A 23630-nucleotide genomic window follows, 5' to 3' on the forward strand; every position below is an offset into this window, starting at 1 on the left:
TCTGTCTCCCCAGTCCCTACTAACATAGCTGTTGGGTCTTTAATACTGTCTGTCTGTCAGTCTCTACCTCTGTCTCTACCTCTGTCTCTGTCTCCCCAGTCCTTCCTAACATAGCTGTTAGGTCTTTAATACTGTCTGTCAGTCTCTACCTCTGTTTCTGTCTCCCCAGTCCCTACTAACATAGCTGTTAGGTCTTTAATACTGTCTGTCAGTCTCTACCTCTGTTTCTGTCTCCCCAGTCCCTACTAACATAGCTGTTAGGTCTTTAATACTGTCTGTCAGTCTCTACCTCTGTCTCTGTCTCCCCAGTCCCTACTAACATAGCTGTTAGGTCTTTAATACTGTCTGTCAGTCTCTACCTCTGTCTCTGTCTCCCCAGTCCCTACTAACATAGCTGTTAGGTCTTTAATACTGTCTGTCAGTCTCTACCTCTGTCTCAGTCTCTACCTCTGTCTCCCCAGTCCCTACTAACATAGCTGTTAGGTCTTTAATATTGTCTGTCAGTCTCTAGCTCTGTCTCTGTCTCCCCAGTCCCTACTAACATAGCTGTTAGGTCTTTAATACTGTCTGTTAGTCTCTACCTCTGTCTCTGTCTCCCCAGTCCCTCCTAACATAGCTGTTAGGTCTTTAACCCTGTCTGTCAGTCTCTACCTCTGTCTCTGTCTCCCCAGTCCCTCCAAACATAGCTGTTAGGTCTTTAATACTGTCTGTCAGTCTCTACCTCTGTCTCTGTCTCCCCATTCCCTCCTAACATAGCTGTTAGGTCTTTTACACTACTGTCTGACTTGGTTTTCTGTGCCCAGTCCCCTCTGGCCTTCACTTTTCTGGCGTTGGTGTTCAGGCTCTTAGACCTCAGTGAGGGATACATCCTGTCCTCTGCCACAAGCAGAAGGCGTCCACCAGTATCTTTAGCCTCCGCTTCCTGCTTCTCCTCACCTCCATCTTGGTTGCTCTCTGACTGACTCTTCCCTGGCTCCTGTGGTTCACTGTCTGTCGTTGTCTCTTTGGCCTCTGCCTCGTCCTTTGTATCTGTGGTGGTGGGGACTAGCTTCTCCATGGAGACTTTGGGCATGTGGCCGAACGGGCAGGGGTGGACTTTGTACTCGAAGCGCACTGCCCAGTGACCCATGGTCGGAGATCTGGAGGTAACCGTTTCCTGATCCCCTGTGCGGGGGTTGTTGACGTCTGTGGCCCAAGTAGCCCCGTCGTCTCCCCCATCGGCTGGGTTGAACACCATAGTGCTCCTGGATCTGGGCCTGGAGGTGAGACAGTCACTGTGGGTCTCGGGTGACTGGTACTGCAGGGACCTGACCCTCTCCAGAGGGTATGAGATGGCTGCTTCTAGCTTGATCTTCTCCGTGGTCACGCCTGCCTTCTCCAGGGCCGCGTCCATCGAGGCTGCAAGGGCTGCAGGGCTGTGGAGAAGGCTCTGTAGGAACCTCAGGCCTCTGGGTTGGGGTTTCCTTCGCCCCTTCGCAGACAGAGACGCTGGAGCTGGAATGATTCCTCTCTCTGGGGCCCACCACGTCTAACGTGGCTCCGTACTCCTTCACAGAGGCCGTGATGCCGGTCGTGGTTTCTCTCATACTCCGTTTCCTCTCAACCACCTTCCTCTGGCTCCTCTTCCTCTCAGGGCTCCTGATGTCCCCAGCCTCAGAGCGGGTGTCATCTCCCATCTCCAGGTGGTACCGGTACAGACTGTAGCCGTCAGAGCTGATGGACAGACAGACACACAGACAGATATATAATCAGTAAACATCATCCTCTCATCATCCTTATTAAACACTAGACTACTGTACTGATCATCAGTAAACATCATCCTCTCATCATCCTTATTAAACACTAGACTACTGTACTGATCATCAGTAAACATCATCCTCTCATCATCCTTATTAAACACTATACTACTGTACTGATAATCAGTAAACATCATCCTCTCATCATCCTTATTAAACACTAGACTACTGTACTGATCATCAGTAAACATCATCCTCTCATCATCCTTATTAAACACTAGACTACTGTACTGTACATGACAGAGCAGACCATTCCGTCTTTCTCATCTGGAGTCCTTAAAGAAGTTATTGAACCTGTTGATGGAGCTGTGCCGGAGCAGAGAGGACGTGTCGCAGACCGAGGAGACCCCCGACTGGGTTCTGACCAGGTCGTTGTGGTCCACCCCGGCCAGCTTCTCCAGGGCGTTCATCATACGTCCAGAGAACTCCTCCAGCTGACCCAGTCGCAGGTCCACCGTCTGCAGGGAAGCCTTCATGGAGTGCTCCCTCTCGTTCACCTCCTCCAGACGCATCGACATGTTCTCCACCCTGAGTGGAGAGAGAGTCAACGGTACCACAACACTTTACTCACCCTGCCGATTACACCAAATGTATTGTGATTACACCAAATTAATTGTGATTACACCAAATGTATTGGGATTACACCAAATGTATTACTAAATGATTACACCAAATGTATTGGGATTACACCAAATGTATTGGGATTACACCAAATGTATTGGGATTACACCAAATGTATTACTAAATGATCACACCAAATGTATTGGGATTACACCAAATGTATTACTAAATGATCACACCAAATGTATTGGGATTACACCAAATGTATTACTAATAAATATGAATAACTGTAGCGAATACTGAGACAGTTCTACAAGGCTAATTTAAAGTAGTTCCCCCAAAGAGGAAAGACCATAGCTGTCCGGTCTCAGACCTCTCCGATGTGACCCGGATGCGTTCGTTGCTAGACGACTGCTCCTCGTCCTCCTTCTCTCTGAAATACTCCTCCACACACTGCTCCTCGAAGTCATACAGAGCCTTCAGCTCCTCAGCGTTCAGCAGCAGCTCTGTCAGAGAGAGAAACACACGTCACACGTTGGTTCCGGGGTTGGTGGAGTTCAACTGCTTCTGAAACCTGGTAGAACGCACTGACATCGGTCTCGGAAGGACCAATCAGTCAACCCAGCCAACCAGACAACCAATCAGTCAACCCAGACAACCAACCAGACAACCAACCAGTCAACCAACCAGTCAACCAACCAGACAACCAACCAGTCAACCCAGACAACCAACCAGACAACCAACCAGACAACCAACCAGTCAAGCCAACCAGACAACCAACCAGACAACCAACCAGACAACCAACCAGACAACCAACCAGACAACCAATCAGTCATCCAATCAGTCAACCCAGCCAACCAACCAGACAACCAAGCAGACAACCAACCAGTCATCCAATCAGTCAACCCAGCCAACCAGACAACCAACCAGACAACCAACCAGACAACCAACCAGACAACCAACCAGACAACCAACCAGTCATCCAATCAGTCAACCCAGCCAACCAACCAGACAACCAACCAGACAACCAACCAGACAACCAATCAGTCAACCCAGCCAACCAACCAGACAACCAACCAGACAACCAGCCAGACAACCAACCAGACAACCAACCAGACAACCAACCAGTCAACCCAGCCAACCAACCAGACAACCAATCAGTCAACCCAGCCAACCAACCAGACATCCAATCAGTCAACCAACCAGCCAACCAGACAACCAACCAGACAACCAACCAGTCATCCAATCAGTCAACCCAGCCAACCAACCAGACAACCAACCAGACAACCCAGCCAACCAACCAGACAACCAACCAGACAACCAACCAGACAACCAACCAGTCATCCAATCAGTCAACCCAGCCAACCAACCAGACAACCAACCAGACAACCAACCAGTCATCCAATCAGTCAACCAACCAGACAACCAACCAGACAACCAACCAGACAACCAACCAGACAACCAACCAGTCATCCAATCAGTCAACCAACCAGACAACCAACCAGACAACCAACCAGACAACCAACCAGTCATCCAATCAGTCAACCAACCAGACAACCAACCAGTCAACCAGTCATCCAATCAGTCAACCAACCAGACAACCAACCAGACAACCAACCAGACAACCAACCAGACAACCAACCAGTCATCCAATCAGTCAACCAACCAGACAACCAACCAGACAACCAACCAGACAACCAACCAGTCATCCAATCAGTCAACCCAGCCAACCAACCAGACAACCAAGCAGTCATCCAATCAGTCAACCAATCAACCAGTCATCCAATCAGTCAACCAATCAACCAGTCATCCAATCAGTCAACCAATCAACCAGTCATCCAATCAGTCAACCAATCAACCAGTCATCCAATCAGTCAACCAATCAACCAGTCATCCAATCAGTCAACCCAGCCAACCAACCAGACAACCAACCAGTCATCCAATCAACCAGTCATCCAATCAGTCAACCAATCAACCAGTCATCCAATCAGTCAACCAATCAACCAGTCATCCAATCAGTCAACCCAGCCAACCAACCAGACAGCCAACCAACTGGCTGGCCAGCCAGAAAACGATTTCAGCCAGTTAGCCAGCTAGCTAATCAATCAACCAAGTCATCCAATCAGTCAACCAATCAACCAGTCATCCAATCCATCAACCAATCAACCAGTCATCCAATCAATCAACCAATCAACCAGTCATCCAATCAGTCAACCAATCAACCAGTCATCCAATCAGTCAACCCAGCCAACCAACCAGACAGCCAACCAACCGGCTGGCCAGCCAGAAAACCATTTCAGCCAGATAACCAGCTAGCTAATCAATCAACCAAGTCATCCAATCAGTCAACCAATCAACCAGTCATCCAATCAATTAACCAATCAACCAGTCATCCAATCAATCAACCAATCAACCAGTCATCCAATCAGTCAACCAATCAACCAGTCATCCAATCAGTCAACCAATCAACCAGTCATCCAATCAGTCAACCCAGCCAACCAACCAGACAGCCAACCAACCGGCTGGCCAGCCAGAAAACCATTTCAGCCAGTTAGCCAGCTAGCTAATCAATCAAGCCTTCATCCAATCAGTCAACCAATCAACCAGTCATCCATTCACTCAACCAATCAACCAGTCATCCAATCACTCAACCAATCAGTCAACCAATCACTCAACCAATCAACCAGTCATCCAATCAGAGTCAACCAATCAACCAGTCATCCAATCAGTCAACCAATCAACCAGTCATCCAATCAGTCAACCCATATCCCCGAAAACCACTGACGTAGTCCTTTGTTGTCCCTGTCGTCCTGCTCTCCCTCTGTTCTCCTCTTGCAGCGACGACAGACGTGTTTCAGAACGATGTAGATGTGGCTGAAGATGATGAGGGGCGGAGGGAGGAGGGGCCGGTCGTGGAATTTCATGATCAGCTGGTAACGTTGGAACTTCCAGATCTGGTTGGAGACGGACTTGACCTCTAAGAAGGTGTTGCTGTTGGTCAGAGGTCAGGATGGAAGAAGCGGATCAATCAGGCAGCTGTTTTTTTTTAACCAATGGGGTTAAATCTTCACAACACCACAACACAGTCAACTACATGAATGAACCAGGTTAAATCCCAATGTCTCCTACATAAAACCACAACACAGTCAACTACATGAATGAACCAGGTTAAATACCCAGGTCTCCTACACAACACCACAACACAGTCAACTACATGAATGAACCAGGTTAAATACCCAGGTCTCCTACACAACACCACAACACAGTCAACTACATGAATGAACCAGGTTAAATCCCAATGTCTCCTACACAAAACCACAACACAGTCAACTACATGAATGAACCAGGTTAAATCCCAATGTCTCCTACACAACAACACAACACAGTCAACTACATGAATGAACCAGGTTAAATCCCCAGGTCTCCTACACAACACCACAACACAGTCAACTACATGAATGAACCAGGTTAAATCCCAATGTCTCCTACATAAAACCACAACACAGTCAACTACATGAATGAACCAGGTTAAATACCCAGGTCTCCTACACAACACCACAACACAGTCAACTACATGAATGAACCAGGTTAAATACCCAGGTCTCCTACACAACACACAACACAGTCAACTCCAACAATGTCTCCACAAAACCACAACACAGTCAACTACATGAATGAACCAGGTTAAATCCCAATGTCTCCTACACAACAACACAACACAGTCAACTACATGAATGAACCAGGTTAAATCCCAATGTCTCCTACACAAAACCACAACACAGTCAACTACATGAATGAACCAGGTTAAATACCCAGGTCTCCTACACAACACCACAACACAGTCAACTACATGAATGAACCAGGTTAAATACCCAGGTCTCCTACACAACACCACAACACAGTCAACTACATGAATGAACCAGGTTAAATCCCAATGTCTCCTACACAAAACCACAACACAGTCAACTACATGAATGAACCAGGTTAAATACCCAGGTCTCCTACACAACACCACAACACAGTCAACTACATGAATGAACCAGGTTAAATCCCAATGTCTCCTACACAAAACCACAACACAGTCAACTACATGAATGAACCAGGTTAAATCCCAATGTCTCCTACATAAAACCACAACACAGTCAACTACATGAATGAACCAGGTTAAATCCCCAGGTCTCCTACACAACACCACAACACAGTCAACTACATGAATGAACCAGGTTAAATCCCAATGTCTCCTACACAAAACCACAACACAGTCAACTACATGAATGAACCAGGTTAAATACCCAGGTCTCCTACACAACACCACAACACAGTCAACTACATGAATGAACCAGGTTAAATCCCAATGTCTCCTACACAAAACCACAACACAGTCAACTACATGAATGAACCAGGTTAAATCCCAATGTCTCCTACACAACAACACAACACAGTCAACTACATGAATGAACCAGGTTAAATCCCAATGTCTCCTACACAAAACCACAACACAGTCAACTACATGAATGAACCAGGTTAAATCCCAATGTCTCCTACATAAAACCACAACACAGTCAACTACATGAATGAACCAGGTTAAATCCCAATGTCTCCTACACAACAACACAACACAGTCAACTACATGAATGAACCAGGTTAAATCCCAATGTCTCCTACATAAAACCACAACACAGTCAACTACATGAATGAACCAGGTTAAATCCCAATGTCTCCTACACAACAACACAACACAGTCAACTACATGAATGAACCAGGTTAAATCCCAATGTCTCCTACATAAAACCACAACACAGTCAACTACATGAATGAACCAGGTTAAATCCCAATGTCTCCTACACAAAACCACAACACAGTCAACTACATGAATGCATAGTGCATGATGTAATGACTGTAGCTGTCCGTAATGTCTGTAATGACGGTGATTATCACACCCTGAATGGAGAGGGTTTTCATTGGACCGACTGCTCGCCACAAAGTTATGGCTTCACTTCAGACCTCGTGCTGCTCCCTACCGTTCCGTTACGCTGGTGTCAGAAGTGGGATCCACAACTTACTTGAAGACAGCGATGAGTAAGTTGACCAGGAGGATGTTGGCCACCAGCAGGTAGCAGGCCATGATGGCTGGAGTGAGCCAGGCTCCGGGGATACAAGGAGGAAGCTTCTTCCCATCCTCATCGTACATGTTATCACCACATGGTGCTGGAAACAGGCTCAATGTCAGTCCACAGTACTACTACTGATATTACTACTACTACTACTGATACTACTACTACTACTACTACTGATACTACTACTACTAATACTACTACTACTACTACTGATACTACTACTATTACTACGAATACAACTACTACTACTACTACTACTACTGATACTACTACTACTACTACTGATACTACTACTACTACTACTGATACTACTACTAATACAACTAATACTAGTACTACTACTACTACTACTATTACTACTTCTGATACTACTACTACTACTACTGATACTACTGATAATACTACTACTACTACTACTGATACTACGACTGATACTACTACTATTACTACTACTACTACTACTACTGATACTACTACTACTACTACTACTACTACTGATACTACTACTACTGATACTACTACTACTACTACTACTATACTAATACTGCTGCTACTACTGCTACTACTACTAATACTGCTACTACTACTACTGCTACTACTACTACTACTACACTACTACTACTACTACTACTACTACTAATACAACGACTACTACTACTGTTATTACTACTACTACTACTACTACTACTACGATGGTACTTTGCCATGAAGAAAATTGTGACTTTCGTCAGCTCTTTAAAAGTATTTTCATGGTAATCGAAGAATTTCTAAAAAAGTTTTACTTATGCAAAAGCAGTGAAATATAGTCCAAGTGAAATATATTAAAATATCTGGTCTTATTACTTCGATAGGTTACTATGGCAACTTTTTATTTATTTTATTTTCTACAATTTATTCTTAACACTCTTTTCCAAACCCCAAAGGGCCCTTCCAGCAGGGAATTACTAATATCAGAATGAATTAATAATACCAGAATGAATGGCGAAAACAACTTGTACATTTGCTATATTTTTCAATTGATCAAAATCTGATTCGTTCGCCTGAATCAATTGATCTAAATTTGATTCGTTCGCCTGAATCAATTGATCTAAATTTGATTCGTTCGCCTGAATCAATTGATCTAAATTTGATCGTTCGCCTGAATCAATTGAATCGTTTGATATAAAAGCAAAACGCTGGTTTTGTCCAGAATATTTTGAACTGCGGTAGTACATCATGTAGGATTGTATGAGTGTATTGTACAATTAGATACTTACGATTGATTTCCATTGCATAGACTACCAATCAACCATGTGATGGAAGTGGAAAAAGATGAGAGAGAGGAAGAAAGATAGAGAGACAGGGAGACAAAGAGAAAGAAGTAGAGAGAGAGAAAGAAAGAGAGAGAGAGACAGAGACAGAGAGAGAGAGAGAGAGAGAAAGATATAGAGAGAAAGAGAGAGAGAGAGAGAGAGAGAGAGAGAGAGAGAGAGAGAGGAAGAAAGATAGAGAGACAGGGAGACAAAGAGAAAGAGAGAGAGACAGACAGACAGAGACAGAGAGAGAGAGAGAGAGAGAATGAGAGAGGGAGAGAGAGAGAGAGAGAGAAAAATCAGAGCAACAGAAGAGAACAACAGTACAACAACAACAGCCAAAACTAATAATTAATAACCAACATGGGTCTGCCAAGAGGAGGACCGTGCATCTCCATTCGGTAGGATTTGATTAAAATAATTTTGATTAAATTGAATGCAATGTAATACAAAATAATTATAATCATCCCTTCAGTTTTCACTTCAGTAACATTTATTGGATGCCATTAGTTTGCTCACCAATCACATCGATTAACTATAGAGAAGTTCCATTGCCATAGAATGCTTGGATCCCATCCAATATTTCAGATCAGTAGCTAAATGGATTGGTTTCTGATCTCTGGTCGATGTTGTTGTGTCTATACCGTTTTATAATGGATTGGTGTCCGATCTCTGGTCGATGTTGTTGTGTCTATGCCATCGGTAGAGTTTTATAATGGATTGGTGTCTGATCTCTGGTCGATGTTGTTGTGTCTATGCCGTCTGTAGAGTTTTATAATGGATTGGTGTCTGATCTCTGGTCGATGTTGCTGTGTCTATACCGTCTATAGAGTTTTATAATGGATTAGTGTCTGATCTCTGGTCGATGTTGCTGTGTCTATACCGTCTATAGAGTTTTATACTGGATTGGTGTCTGATCTCTGGTCGATGTTGCTGTGTCTATACCGTCTATAGAGTTGTATAATGCATTGGTGTCTGATCTCTGGATGATGTTGTTGTGTCTAGAGCGTTTTATAATGGATTGGTGTCTGATCTCTGGATGATGTTGTTGTGTCTATACCGTCTATAGAGTTTTATAATGGATTGGTGTCTGATCTCTGGTCGATGTTGTTGTGTCTATAGAGTTTTATAATGGATTGGTGTCTGATCTCTGGATGATGTTGTTGTGTCTATACCGTCTATAGAGTTTTATAATGGGTTGGTGTCTGATCTCTGGTTGATGTTGTTGGGTCTATAGAGTTTTATAATGGATTGGTGTCTGATCTCTGGATGATGTTGTTGTGTCTATACCGTCTATAGAGTTTTATACTGGATTGGTGTCTGATCTCTGGTCGATGTTGTTGTGTCTATACCATCTATAGAGTTTTATAATGGATTGGTGTCTGATCTCTGGTTGATGTTGTTGGGTCTATAGAGTTTTATAATGGATTGGTGTCTGATCTCTGGTCGATGTTGTTGGGTCTATAGAGTTTTATAATGGATTGGTGTCTGATCTCTGGATGATGTTGTTGTGTCTATACCGTCTATAGAGTTTTATAATGGATTGGTGTCTGATCTCTGGATGATGTTGTTGTGTCTATACCGTCTATAGAGTTTTATAATGGGTTGCTTGGATTGTGGAGTTATGAAAATGTGATTAGACTCTTCCATGCGGGACTGGTTTGTCTTCCTCTGGGCAGAGACTAAAACCACAACACCTCTTACTATCTGAATCAGTGACATCATCCCAAAGAGGCACCCTATTCCCTCATTGCCTCTGGTCAAAAAGAGTGCACTACATAGGGAATAGGGTGCACTTTGGAATACCACCCAGTATCTCTAGCAGGCAGATGATCACTGGAAAAAAGAGGACCAATCCTTTTCCATTTGTTCAGAAAAACAACACACTTTCTTGTTAGTGGGATCACTTATTAAGGATAAATCAATATGTATCGTTGGTCATTTAACTTACACAAACAATTCAATGGAGAGTTAGTTTTAAATGTTAGCAATAATTCATGGAGGACTTTACCATTTTAAATACTTTACCATTTTAATTACTATACCATTTTAAATACTTTACCATTTTAAATACTATACCATTTTAAATACTATACCATTTTAAATACTTTACCATTTTAAATACTATACCATTTTAAATACTATACCATTTTAAATACTTTACCATTATAAATACTATACCATTTTAAATACTATACCATTTTAAATACTATACCATTTTAAATACTATACCATTTTAAATACTTTACCATTTTAAAATACATTTTTAGTCTTTACATTTTAAATACTTTACCATTTTTTAAATACTTACCATTTTAAATACTATACCATTTTTAAATATTTTACCATTTTAAAAATACTTGTCCATTTTAAATACTATTTTTTTAAATACTTTACCATTTTAAATACAATACCGTTTTAAATACTATACCATTTTAAATACTTTACCATTTTAAATACTATACCATTTTAAATACTTACCATTTTAAATACTATACCATTTTAAATACTATACCATTTTAAATACTTTACCATTATAAATACTATACCATTTTAAATACTATACCGTTTTAAATATTTTACCATTTTAAATAAACTTGTCCTTAAAGTCTTTCATTTTAGTCCAATTGATTTAACTCAGTGGATGTGACCAGTCAAATCATTATGAGTCCATTACACACTGTCACCAACACACTGCCTCCAACACACTGTCACCTGTCTCCAACACACTGTCTCCAACACACTGTCACCAACACACTGTCACCTGTCACCAACACACTGTCACCAACACACTGTCACCTGTCTCCAACACACTGTCACCAACACACACACTGTCACCAACACACTGTCACCAACACTGTCACCACTGTCTCCAACACACTGTCACCAACACACTGTCTCCAACACACTGTCACCAACACACTGTCAACACACTGTCACCAACACACTGTCACCTGTCTCCAACACACTGTCACCAACACACTGTCACCAACACACTGTCACCTGTCACCAACACACTGTCACCTGTCTCCAACACACTGTCACCTGTCTCCAACACACTGTCACCAACACACTGTCACCAACACACTGTCACCAACACACTGTCACCTGTCACCAACACACTGTCACCTGTCTCCAACACACTGTCACCTGTCACCAACACACTGTCACCTGTCACCAACACACTGTCACCAACACACTGTCACCTGTCTCCAACACACTGTCACCAACACACTGTCACCAACACACTGTCACCTGTCACCAACCCACTGTCTCCAACACTCTGTCTCACACTGTCACCAACACACTGTCACCAACACACTGTCACCAACACACTGTCACCAACACACTGTCACCAACACACTGTCACACAACACACTGTCACCAACACACTGTCACCAACACACTGTCACCAACACACTGTCACCAACACACTGTCACCAACACACACTGTCACCAACACACTGTCACCAACACACTGTCACCAACACACTGTCACCTGTCACCAACACACTGTCTGTCCAACACACTGTCACCAACACACTGTCACCAACACACACTGTCACCAACACACTGTCACCAACACACTGTCACCAACACACTGTCACCAACACACTGTCACCAACACACTGTCACCAACACACTGTCACCAACACACTGTCACCAACACACTGTCACCAACACACTGTCACCAACACACTGTCACCAACACACTGTCACACTGTCACCAACACACTGTCACCAACACACTGTCTCCAACACACTGTCACCAACACACTGTCACCAACACACTGTCACACTGTCAACACACTGTCACCAACACACTGTCACCAACACACTGTCACCAACACACTGTCACCAACACACTGTCACCAACACACTGTCACCAACACACTGTCTCCAACACACTGTCACCAACACACTGTCTCCAACACACTGTCACCAACACACTGTCACCAACACACTGTCACCAACACACTGTCACCAACACACTGTCACCAACACACTGTCACCAACACACTGTCACCAACACACTGTCACCAACACACTGTCACCAACACACTGTCACCAACACACTGTCTCCAACACACTGCCACCAACACACTGTCTCCAACACACTGTCACCCGTCATCAACACACTGTCTCCAACACACTGTCACCAACACACTGTCACCAACACACTGTCTCCAACACACTGTCACCAACACACTGTCACCAACACACTGTCACCAACACACTGTCACCAACACACTGTCACCAACACACTGTCTCCAACTCCAACACTGTCACCAACACACTGTCACCAACACACTGTCTCCAACACAACACACTGTCACCAACACACTGTCACCAACACACTGTCACCAACACACTGTCACCAACACACTGTCACCAACACACTGTCACCAACACACTGTCACCAACACACTGTCACCAACACACTGTCTCCAACACACTGTCACCAACACACTGTCACCAACACACTGTCACCAACACACTGTCACTGTCACCAACACACTGTCTCACCAACACACTGTCACCAACACACTGTCACCAACACACTGTCACCAACACACTGTCCAACACACTGTCACCAACACACTGTCTCCAACACACTGTCACCAACACACTGTCACCAACACACTGTCACCAACACACTGTCACCAACACACTGTCACCAACACACTGTCACCAACACACTGTCACCAACACACTGTCACCAACACACTGTCTCCAACACACTGTCACCTGTCACCAACACACTGTCTCCAACACACTGTCACCAACACACTGTCACCAACACACTGTCACCAACACACTGTCTCCAACACACTGTCACCAACACACTGTCACACTGTCTCCAACACACTGTCACCAACACACTGTCACACTGTCACCAACACACTGTCTCCAACACACTGTCACCACACACTGTCACCAACACACTGTCTCCAACACACTGTCACCTGTCACCAACACACTGTCACCAACACACTGTCACCAACACACTGTCACCAACACACTGTCACCAACACACTGTCACCAACACACTGTCACCAACACACTGTCACCTGTCACCAACACACTGTCTCCAACACACTGTCACCAACACACTGTCACCAACACACTGTCACCAACACACTGTCACCAACACACTGTCACCAACACACTGTCACCAACACACTGTCACCAACACACTGTCACCAACACACTGTCACCAACACACTGTCACACTGTCACCAACACACTGTCTCCAACACACTGTCACCAACACACTGTCACCAACACACTGTCACCAACACACTGTCTCCAACACTGTCACTGTCACACTGTCACCAACACACTGTCACCAACACACTGTCACCAACACACTGTCACCTGTCTTTAACATCTGGAGTCTGTGTTACTAAACCAATACGTGACTGTATCTTGATTGTGGATATTATTATAATGTGACACGGGTTATATTATATTATTATAGTGTGACACGGGTTATATTATATTATTATAGTGTGACACGGGTTATATTATATTATTATAGTGTGACACGGGTTATATTATATTATTATAGTGTGACACGGGTTATATTATATTATTATAGTGTGACACAGGTTATATTATATTATTATAGTGTGACACGGGTTATATTATATTATTATAGTGTGACACGGGTTATATTATATTATTATAGTGTGACACGGGTTATATTATATTATTATAGTGTGACACGGGTTATATTATATTATTATAGTGTGACAGGTTATATTATATTATTATAGTGTGACACGGGTTATATTATATTATTATAGTGTGACACGGGTTATATTATATTATTATAGTGTGACACAGGTTATATTATATTATTATAGTGTGACACGGGTTATATTATATTATTATAGTCACGGGTTATATTATATATATTATATATTGTTACAGTGGTTATAGGTTATATATTATTATAGTGTGACACGGGTTATATTATATTATTATAGTGTCACAAACACAGGTTATATTATATTATTATAGTGTGACACAGGTTATATTATATTATTATAGTGTGACACGGGTTATATTATATTATTATAGTGTCACCAACACGGGTTATATTATATTATTATAGTGTGACACGGGTTATATTATATTATTATAGTGTGACACGGGTTATATTATATTATTATAGTGTGACACAGGTTATATTATATTATTATACACGGGTTATATTATATTATTATAGTGTGACACGGGTTATATTATATTATTGTACACTGTGACACGGGTTATATTATATTATTATAGTGTGACCAGGTTATATTATATTATTATAGTGTGACACGGGTTATATTATATTATTATAGTGTGACACGGGTTATATTATATTATTATAGTGTGACACGGGTTATATTATATTATTATAGTGTGTCACGGGTTATATTATATTATTATAGTGTCACCAACACAGGTTATATTATATTATTATAGTGTGACACGGGTTATATTATATTATTATACATTATGTGACACAGGTTATATTATATTATTATAGTGTGACACGGGTTATATTAGTATTACATGTGGTCCAACACACTGGGTTATAACATATTATTACCAACACACTGTCTCCAACATTATCAGTCACCAACACACTGTATATTATATTACATAGTGTGTCATTGGGTTATATATATTAACATTATAGTGTGACATGTGGTTATATTATACATTATACCAACACACATGTATATTATTATAGTCACCACATTACAGTGTGACACGGGTTACATTATATTATTATGACTGTCACCAATTATATTATTATAGTGTGACACGGGTTATATTATATTATTATAGAGGTGTCACACGGGTTACATTATAACACATAGTGTGACACAAAGGTTATATTATATTATATATAGTGTGACACAACATATTATATTAACATACTGTGAACACAAGGTCATATTACATTATTATAGTGTGACAGAGGTTATCCATATTACACTGTCACATTGGGATGACACGGGTTATATTATATTATTATACAACACAGGTTATATTATATTACCATCAGTGTGGGATTAGGTTATATTATATTAACATCACTGTGACACGGGTTATATTATAATTACACTGTCACCGGGTCATAATATTAATGTCTATATTATATGTCATTATAGTAGTGACACGGGTTATAACATATTATCATAGTGTTAACATCTGGGTTATGTTACTAAACCAATACGTGATATCTTGATTGTGGATATTATTATAGCGTGACACGGGTTATATTATATTATTATAGTGTGACACGGGTTATATTATATTATTATAGTGTGACACAGGTTATATTATATTATTATAGTGTGACACAGGTTATATTATATTATTATAGTGTGACACAGGTTATATTATATTATTATAGTGTGACACAGGTTATATTATATTATTATAGTGTGACACAGGTTATATTATATTATTATAGTGTGACACGGGTTATATTATATTATTATTGTGTTAGTGACCAAGGTTATATCATTAGGAATTAAATTGATTGTTATTGTGTCAGTGACCAAGGTTATATCATTAGGAATTAAATTGAGTGTTATTGGGTTAGTCAACCAGCAGAGGAAGTAAAGGACCACACGCACACACACACACACACACACACACACACACACACACACACACACACACACACACACACACACACACACACACACACACACATCACAGAGGACACACACCAGACAAGACCAGACCAACACCAGGTTTGTTCACACTGGGTATGAGACTACAGAGATTAGGACCAGAACACAAGGTTTGTTCCACTGGGAATGAGACTACAGAGATTAGGACCAGAACACAAGGTTTGTTCCACTGGGAATGAGACTACAGAGATTAGGACCAGAACACAAGGTTTGTTCCACTGGGATTGAGACTACAGAGATTAGGACCAGAACACAAGGTTTGTTCCATTGGGATTGAGACTACGACAACACACCACCAGCACAACCATCATGGGATTAGGATTGAATTGATCATCCGCCCATGAAACAGGAAACAGAATCTTACTATTAATGCTACTCTTACGGTCTATGGAGTCAGCGAACACTTCCCCATAGATCATCCAGTAAGGCATGTAGAAGATGTTCCTGGCCAGACGCCATGTTGGGATCTCATCAGGGTGCAGGATGGCCTGCCGCGCCACGCCGAAACTCATCAACACCACCAGCATGATCACCACGAAGTACAACATGTCAATCATCTAGAGGACATAGAACACAACATGGACATAGAACACAACATGGACATAGAACACAACATGTCAGTCATCTGGAGGACATAGAACACAACATGGACATAGAACACAACATGTCAGTCATCTAGAGGACATAGAACACAACATGTCAATCATCTGGAGGACATAGAACACAACATGTCAATCATCTAGAGGACATAGAACACAACATGTCAGTCATCTAGAGGACATAGAACACGAGGACATAGAACACAACATGTCAATCATCTGGAGGACATAGAACACAACATGTCAATCATCTGGAGGACATAGAACACAACATGGACATAGAACACAACATGTCAATCATCTGGAGGACATAGAACACAACATGTCAATCATCTGGAGGACATAGAACACAACATGGACATAGAACACAACATGTCAATCATCTAGAGGACATAGAACACAACATGTCAGTCATCTAGAGGACATAGAACACAACATGGACATAGAACACAACATCATCTAGAGGACATAGAACACAACATGGACATAGAACACAACATGGACATAGAACACAACATGTCAATCATCTAGAGGACATAGAACACAACATGTCAGTCATCTAGAGGACATAGAACACAACATGGACATAGAACACAACATGTCAATCATCTGGAGGACATAGAACACAACATGGACATAGAACACAACATGTCAATCATCTAGAGGACATAGAACACAACATGGACATAGAACACAACATGTCAGTCATCTAGAGGACATAGAACACAACATGTCAGTCATCTAGAGGACATAGAACACAACATGTCAATCAGAGGACATAGAACACAACATGGACATAGAACACAACATGTCAATCATCTAGAGGACATAGAACACAACATGTCAATCATCTAGAGGACATAGAACACAACATGTCAGTCATCTAGAGGACATAGAACACAACATGGACATAGAACACAACATGTCAATCATCTGGAGGACATAGAACACAACATGTCAATCATCTGGAGGACATAGAACACAACATGGACATAGAACACAACATGGAGGACATAGAACACAACATGTCAATCATCTGGAGGACATAGAACACAACATGTCAATCATCTGGAGGACATAGAACACAACATGGACATAGAACACAACATGTCAGTCATCTAGAGGACATAGAACACAACATGTCAATCATCTGGAGGACATAGAACACAACATAGAACACAGCACTTCTCAGTAGTTGGTATTCAGACTGAGGAAATCTATTCCTGTTGATCTCAGCACTTCTCAGTAGTTTGTATTCAGACCTACCGTATACAGGTGCTTAACAGGATTTGCAGGCATGGTTCCCTTGCACGCACTGAATGAATTGAATTAAACCGCTGAAACCCCTCCCACTTGCCGGCCCAACATACTTCCTCATAGAGTTTTCATTCAATGGGGGTTTCAGTACTTTTATCTAAAGCCATACCATTAAATACAATGTGTCTTCTATTAGAATTGTCTCTACAGACTCACTGGAATACACAGTGCCTTCAGAAAGTATTCAGACCCCTTGACTTATTCTAAAATGGATTCTAAAAAAAAAAACAATCCTCCACAATCTACACACAATACCCCATAATGACATCACAATACCCATAATGACATCACAATACCCCATAATGACATCACAATACCCCATAATGACATCACAATACCCCATAATGACATCACAATACCCCATAATGACATCACAATACCCCATAATGACATCACAATACCCCATAATGACAAAGCGAAAACAGTTTTTTATTTTATTTTTGCAAATGTATTAAACTTTAAAAAATCAGAAATACCGTATTTACATCAGTATTCAGACCCCTATGATAAACTAAATTGAGCTCAGGTGCATCCTGTTTCCATTGGTCATCCTTGAGATGTTTTCTACAACTTGATTGGAGTTCCTCTGTGGTAAATTCAATTGATTGGACATGATTTGGAAAGGTACACACCCGTCTATATAAGGTCCCACAGTTGACAGTGCATGTCAGAGCAAAAACCAAGCCATGAGGTTGAAGGAATCGTCTGTGGAGCTCTGAGACAGGATTGTGTTGAGACACAGATCTGTGGAAGGGTACCAACAAAAATTCTGCAGCTTTGAAGGTCCCCAAGAACACAGTGGCCTCCATGATTCTTAAATGGAAGAAGTTTGGAACCACCAAGACTCTTTCTAGAGATGGCCACCTGGCCAAACTGAGCAATCGGGGGAGAAGGGCCTTGGTCAAGGAGGTGATCAAGAAACTGATTGTCACTCTGACAGAGCTCTAGAGTTCCTCTATGCAGATGGGAGAATCTTCCAGAAGGACAACCATCTCTGCAGCACTCCACCAATCAGGCCTTTATGGTAGACTGGCCAGACAGAAGCCACTCCTCAGTAAAAAGCCCTTGACAGTCTGCTTGGAGTTTTGCCAAAAGGCACATAAAGATTCTCAGACCATGAGAAACAAGATTCTCTGTTCTCATGAAACCAAGATTGAACTCTTTGGCCTGAATGCCAAGCGTCACATCTGGAGGAATCCTGGCACCATCCCTACGGTGAAGCATGGTGGTGGCGGCATCATGCTGTGGCGAAGTTTTTCAGCAGCAGGGACTGGGAGAATAGTCAGGATCGAGGGAAAGATGAACGGAGCAAAGTACAGAGAGATCCTTGATGAATTCCTTCTCCAGAGTGCTCCGGATCTCAGACTGGGGCGAAGGTTCACCTTCCAACAGGACAACGACCCTAAGCACACAGCCAAGACAACGCAGGAGTGGCTTAGGGACATGTCTCTCAATGTCCTTGAGTTGCCCAGCCAGATCCCGGACTTGAACTCGATCGAACATCTCTGGAGAGACCTGAAAATAGCTGTGCAACAATGCTCCCCATCCAACCTGAAAGAGCTTGAGAAGATCTGCAGAGAAGAGTGGGAGAAACTCCCCAAATGCAGGTGTGCCAAGCTTGTAGCATCATACCCAAGAAGACACAAGGTTGTAATCGGTGCCAAAGGTGCTTCGTCAAAGTACTGAGTAAAGGGTCTGAATACTTCTGTAAATGTGATATTTCAGTTTTTTATTTTAATACATTTTCAAACATCTCTAAAAAAAAACAGTTTTTTGCTTTGTCATAATGGGGCATCGTGATGTCATAATGGGGCATTGTGATGTCATAATGGGGCATTGTGATGTCATAATGGGGCATTGTGATGTCATAATGGGGCATTGTGTGTAGATTGATGAGGGGAAAACAACGATTTAATACACTTTAGAATAAGGCTGTAACGTAACAACGTGTGGAAAAAGTCAAGGGGTCAGAATAGTTTCCGAAGGCGCTGTACCATCGGGTTCAGAATATCGATCAATGAAATTAAACCATGTAAATACACACATATTGTTCTCCTTTTCAGCACCAGTTGGCAGATTTAAAAATACTCTGATCTTGTATATTATTTAGGGTTATGAATAATAATAAAAAACTGGTTTGGAGAGCCTTTACGCACTAAATATATATATAAATATATTGTTGAATCAAAAATACAGTAGTTTGATTCTTCCTAAAAGATGCCATAGTCAATTGTTCAAGCCATGAAATATTGGTGAGAAAAGCAATAGGTGGTTTGACCAGTCGTTCTATAAATCTACTCTAATCAGGCTCCAGGTTTAAACTGATAAACATGGTCTGTGGTTTGACCAGTCGTTCTATAAATCTACTCTAATCAGGCTCCAGGTTTAAACTGATAAACATGGTCTGTGGTTTGACCAGTCGTTCTATAAATCTACTCTAATCAGGCTCCAGGTTTAAACTGATAAACATGGTCTGTGGTTTGACCAGTCGTTCTATAAATCTACTCTAATCAGGCTCCAGGTTTAAACTGATAAACATGGTCTGTGGTTTGACCAGTCGTTCTATAAATCTACTCTAATCAGGCTCCAGGTTTAAACTGATTAACATGGTCTGTGGTTTGACCAGTCGTTCTATAAATCTACTCTAATCAGGCTCCAGGTTTAAACTGATAAACATGGTCTGTGGTTTGACCAGTCGTTCTATAAATCTACTCTAATCATCCTCACTAATCATGGAAGCGTGATGCCAACGGTCCTGTCGTTGTGAACCGTGTATCAGGCTCCAGGTTTAAACTGATAAATATGGTCTGTGTAGCGTAACCTTTCAAATAGGCTACATGGTTCGATGAGCATGAAAACGATGTAAAACCATAGGCCATGGCTACGCCCCCGTCCACAGGGCAGGAGTGGTCACTGAATGGTTATATGAGCATGAAAACGATGTAAAACCATAGGCCATGGCTACGCCCCCGTCCACAGGGCAGGAGTGGTCACTGAATGGTTATATGAGCATGAAAACGATGTAAAACCATAGGCCATGGTTACGCCCCCGTCCACAGGGCAGGAGTGGTCACTGAATGGTTATATGAGCATGAAAACGATGTAAAACCATAGGCCATGGCTACTCCCCCGTCCACAGGGCAATGAGTGGTCACTGAATGGTTATATCCCTCCAATGAAAATGGTGTCTCAAACCAGAATGGTGTCTCATTACCTCCAATAGAATGGTGTCTCATCCACAGGGAATGGTGTCTCATGGTCACTAGAATGGTTATATGAGCATCCAAAAATGGTGTCTCATCCCTCCAAAAACCATAGGCCAATAGAATGGTGTCTCATCCCTCCAATAGAATCTCATCCCCCAATAGAATGGTGTCTCATCCCTCCAATAGAATGGTGTCTCATCCCTCCAATAGAATGGTGTCTCATCCCTCCTGGAGACCATAGAATGGTTTCTCATCACCATCAACAAAATGGTGTCTCATCCCTCCAATAGAATGGTACCTCATCCCTCCAATAGAATGGTGTCTCATCCCTCCAATAGAATGGTGTCTCATCCCTCCAATAGAATGGTGTCTCATCCCTCCAATAGAATGGTGTCTCATCCCTCCAATAGAATGGTGTCTCATCCCTCCAATAGAATGGTGTCTCATCCCTCCAATAGAGAGTTCCAGACACTTGTACAATCTATGACGAGGTGCATTGAAGCTGTTCTGACTGGTGGCGACCCAACGCCCCTATAAACACACTTTATGTTGGCGTTTCCTTTATTTTGACAGTTACCTGTATAAACAGCATATATATATATATATACACACACATTTCATATTACAATAGCCAGCCAAGACAGTCAAAACCAAACCAAAGCCTCACCATTTTCCCGATCATCATGACGTAGGGTCCCAGGTACTTGTTGACCCCGAAGATGTCGAGCACCCTGATGTACCAGAAGATAATGTCCACGCAGTAGATGACCCGTCCGATGCCCAACAGGGGCTCGCTCTGCAGCCTCAGCATCAGGCCCAGGAGGAAGGTAAAGATGGCCGCCGCGTCTGTGATGTTCCAGTACTCTTCGGCCCAAACGTTGATCTTCTGCTTCAGCTTCCCAGGCTCTGACATCAGGATCTGTATTGGGGCAGCAACAGCAGGGACGGACTAGGATCAGAACTGAGAAATCGGGCCTGGGCGTAAGACCCCTACATCGACCCATATTTTCCCTGGAGGCCCTCACACCGGTCTTTTTTTAAACTTGAGGATCCCACATACTCTACATTTTCTTCAATTGTTCTAGACATTCCCTTTCTAATTATCTCCAGTCGCAGGGTGATGGTGTGAGACGTTAGCTGTCTGAGACGTTACCTGTCTGAGACGTTACCTGTCTGACTGTGATGATGTGAGACGCTACCTGTCTGAGACGCTACCTGTCTGAGACGTTACCTGTCTGACTGTGATGGTGTGAGACGCTACCTGTCTGAGACGCTACCTGTCTGAGACGTTACCTGTCTGACTGTGATGATGTGAGACGTTACCTGTCTGAGACGACACCTGTATAACTGTGATGATGTGAGAGGTTACCTGTCTGACTGTGATGATGTGAGACGTTACCTGTCTGAGACGTTACCTGTATAACTGTGATGATGTGAGACGTTACCTGTCTGAGACATCACCTGTATAACTGTGATGATGTGAGACGTTACCTGTCTAACTGTGATGATGTGAGACGTTACCTGTCTGAGACGTTACCTGTCTGACTGTGATGATGTGAGACCTTACCTGTCTGACTGCGATGATGTGAGACGTTACCTGTCTGACTGTGATGATGTGAGACGTTACCTGTCTGACACGTTACCTGTCTGAGACGTTACCTGTCTGACTGTGATGATGTGAGACATTACCTGTCTGAGACGTTACCTGTCTGAGACGTTACCTGTCTGACTTTCTCCATTCCCAGAGTGATGATGTAAGAGATGACGATCCACTCCTGCAGGGACGGCCAGCGTTCCATCTTGACCAGGATGATGTAGTTGTACAAACACAGGTAGGCCAGGTAGGAGATCTGAGGAGACACGGAAAACAGCTCAGAGCTTTTAGGAGAACATGTACACAAGATCAGAGGTTGGGGCAGCAGTGGTGTCAGTGGTGTTTTAGGACACAAGACCAGAGGTCGGGTAGTAGTGGTGTTTTAGGACACAAGACCAGAGGTCGGGTAGTAGTGGTGTTTTAGGACACAAGACCAGAGGTC

The 23630-nt window shown here is 42.4% G+C and overlaps 1 pseudogene; it reads right to left on the reverse strand.

Moving 5' to 3' along the window:
- Positions 1 to 23483, reverse strand: LOC112239502 (annotated as a pseudogene).
- Between the last annotated feature and the right edge of the window lie 147 nt (positions 23484 to 23630).

Source organism: Oncorhynchus tshawytscha, unplaced genomic scaffold (assembly GCF_018296145.1).
Source record: "Oncorhynchus tshawytscha isolate Ot180627B unplaced genomic scaffold, Otsh_v2.0 Un_contig_10349_pilon_pilon, whole genome shotgun sequence".
Lineage (NCBI taxonomy): Eukaryota > Metazoa > Chordata > Actinopteri > Salmoniformes > Salmonidae > Oncorhynchus > Oncorhynchus tshawytscha.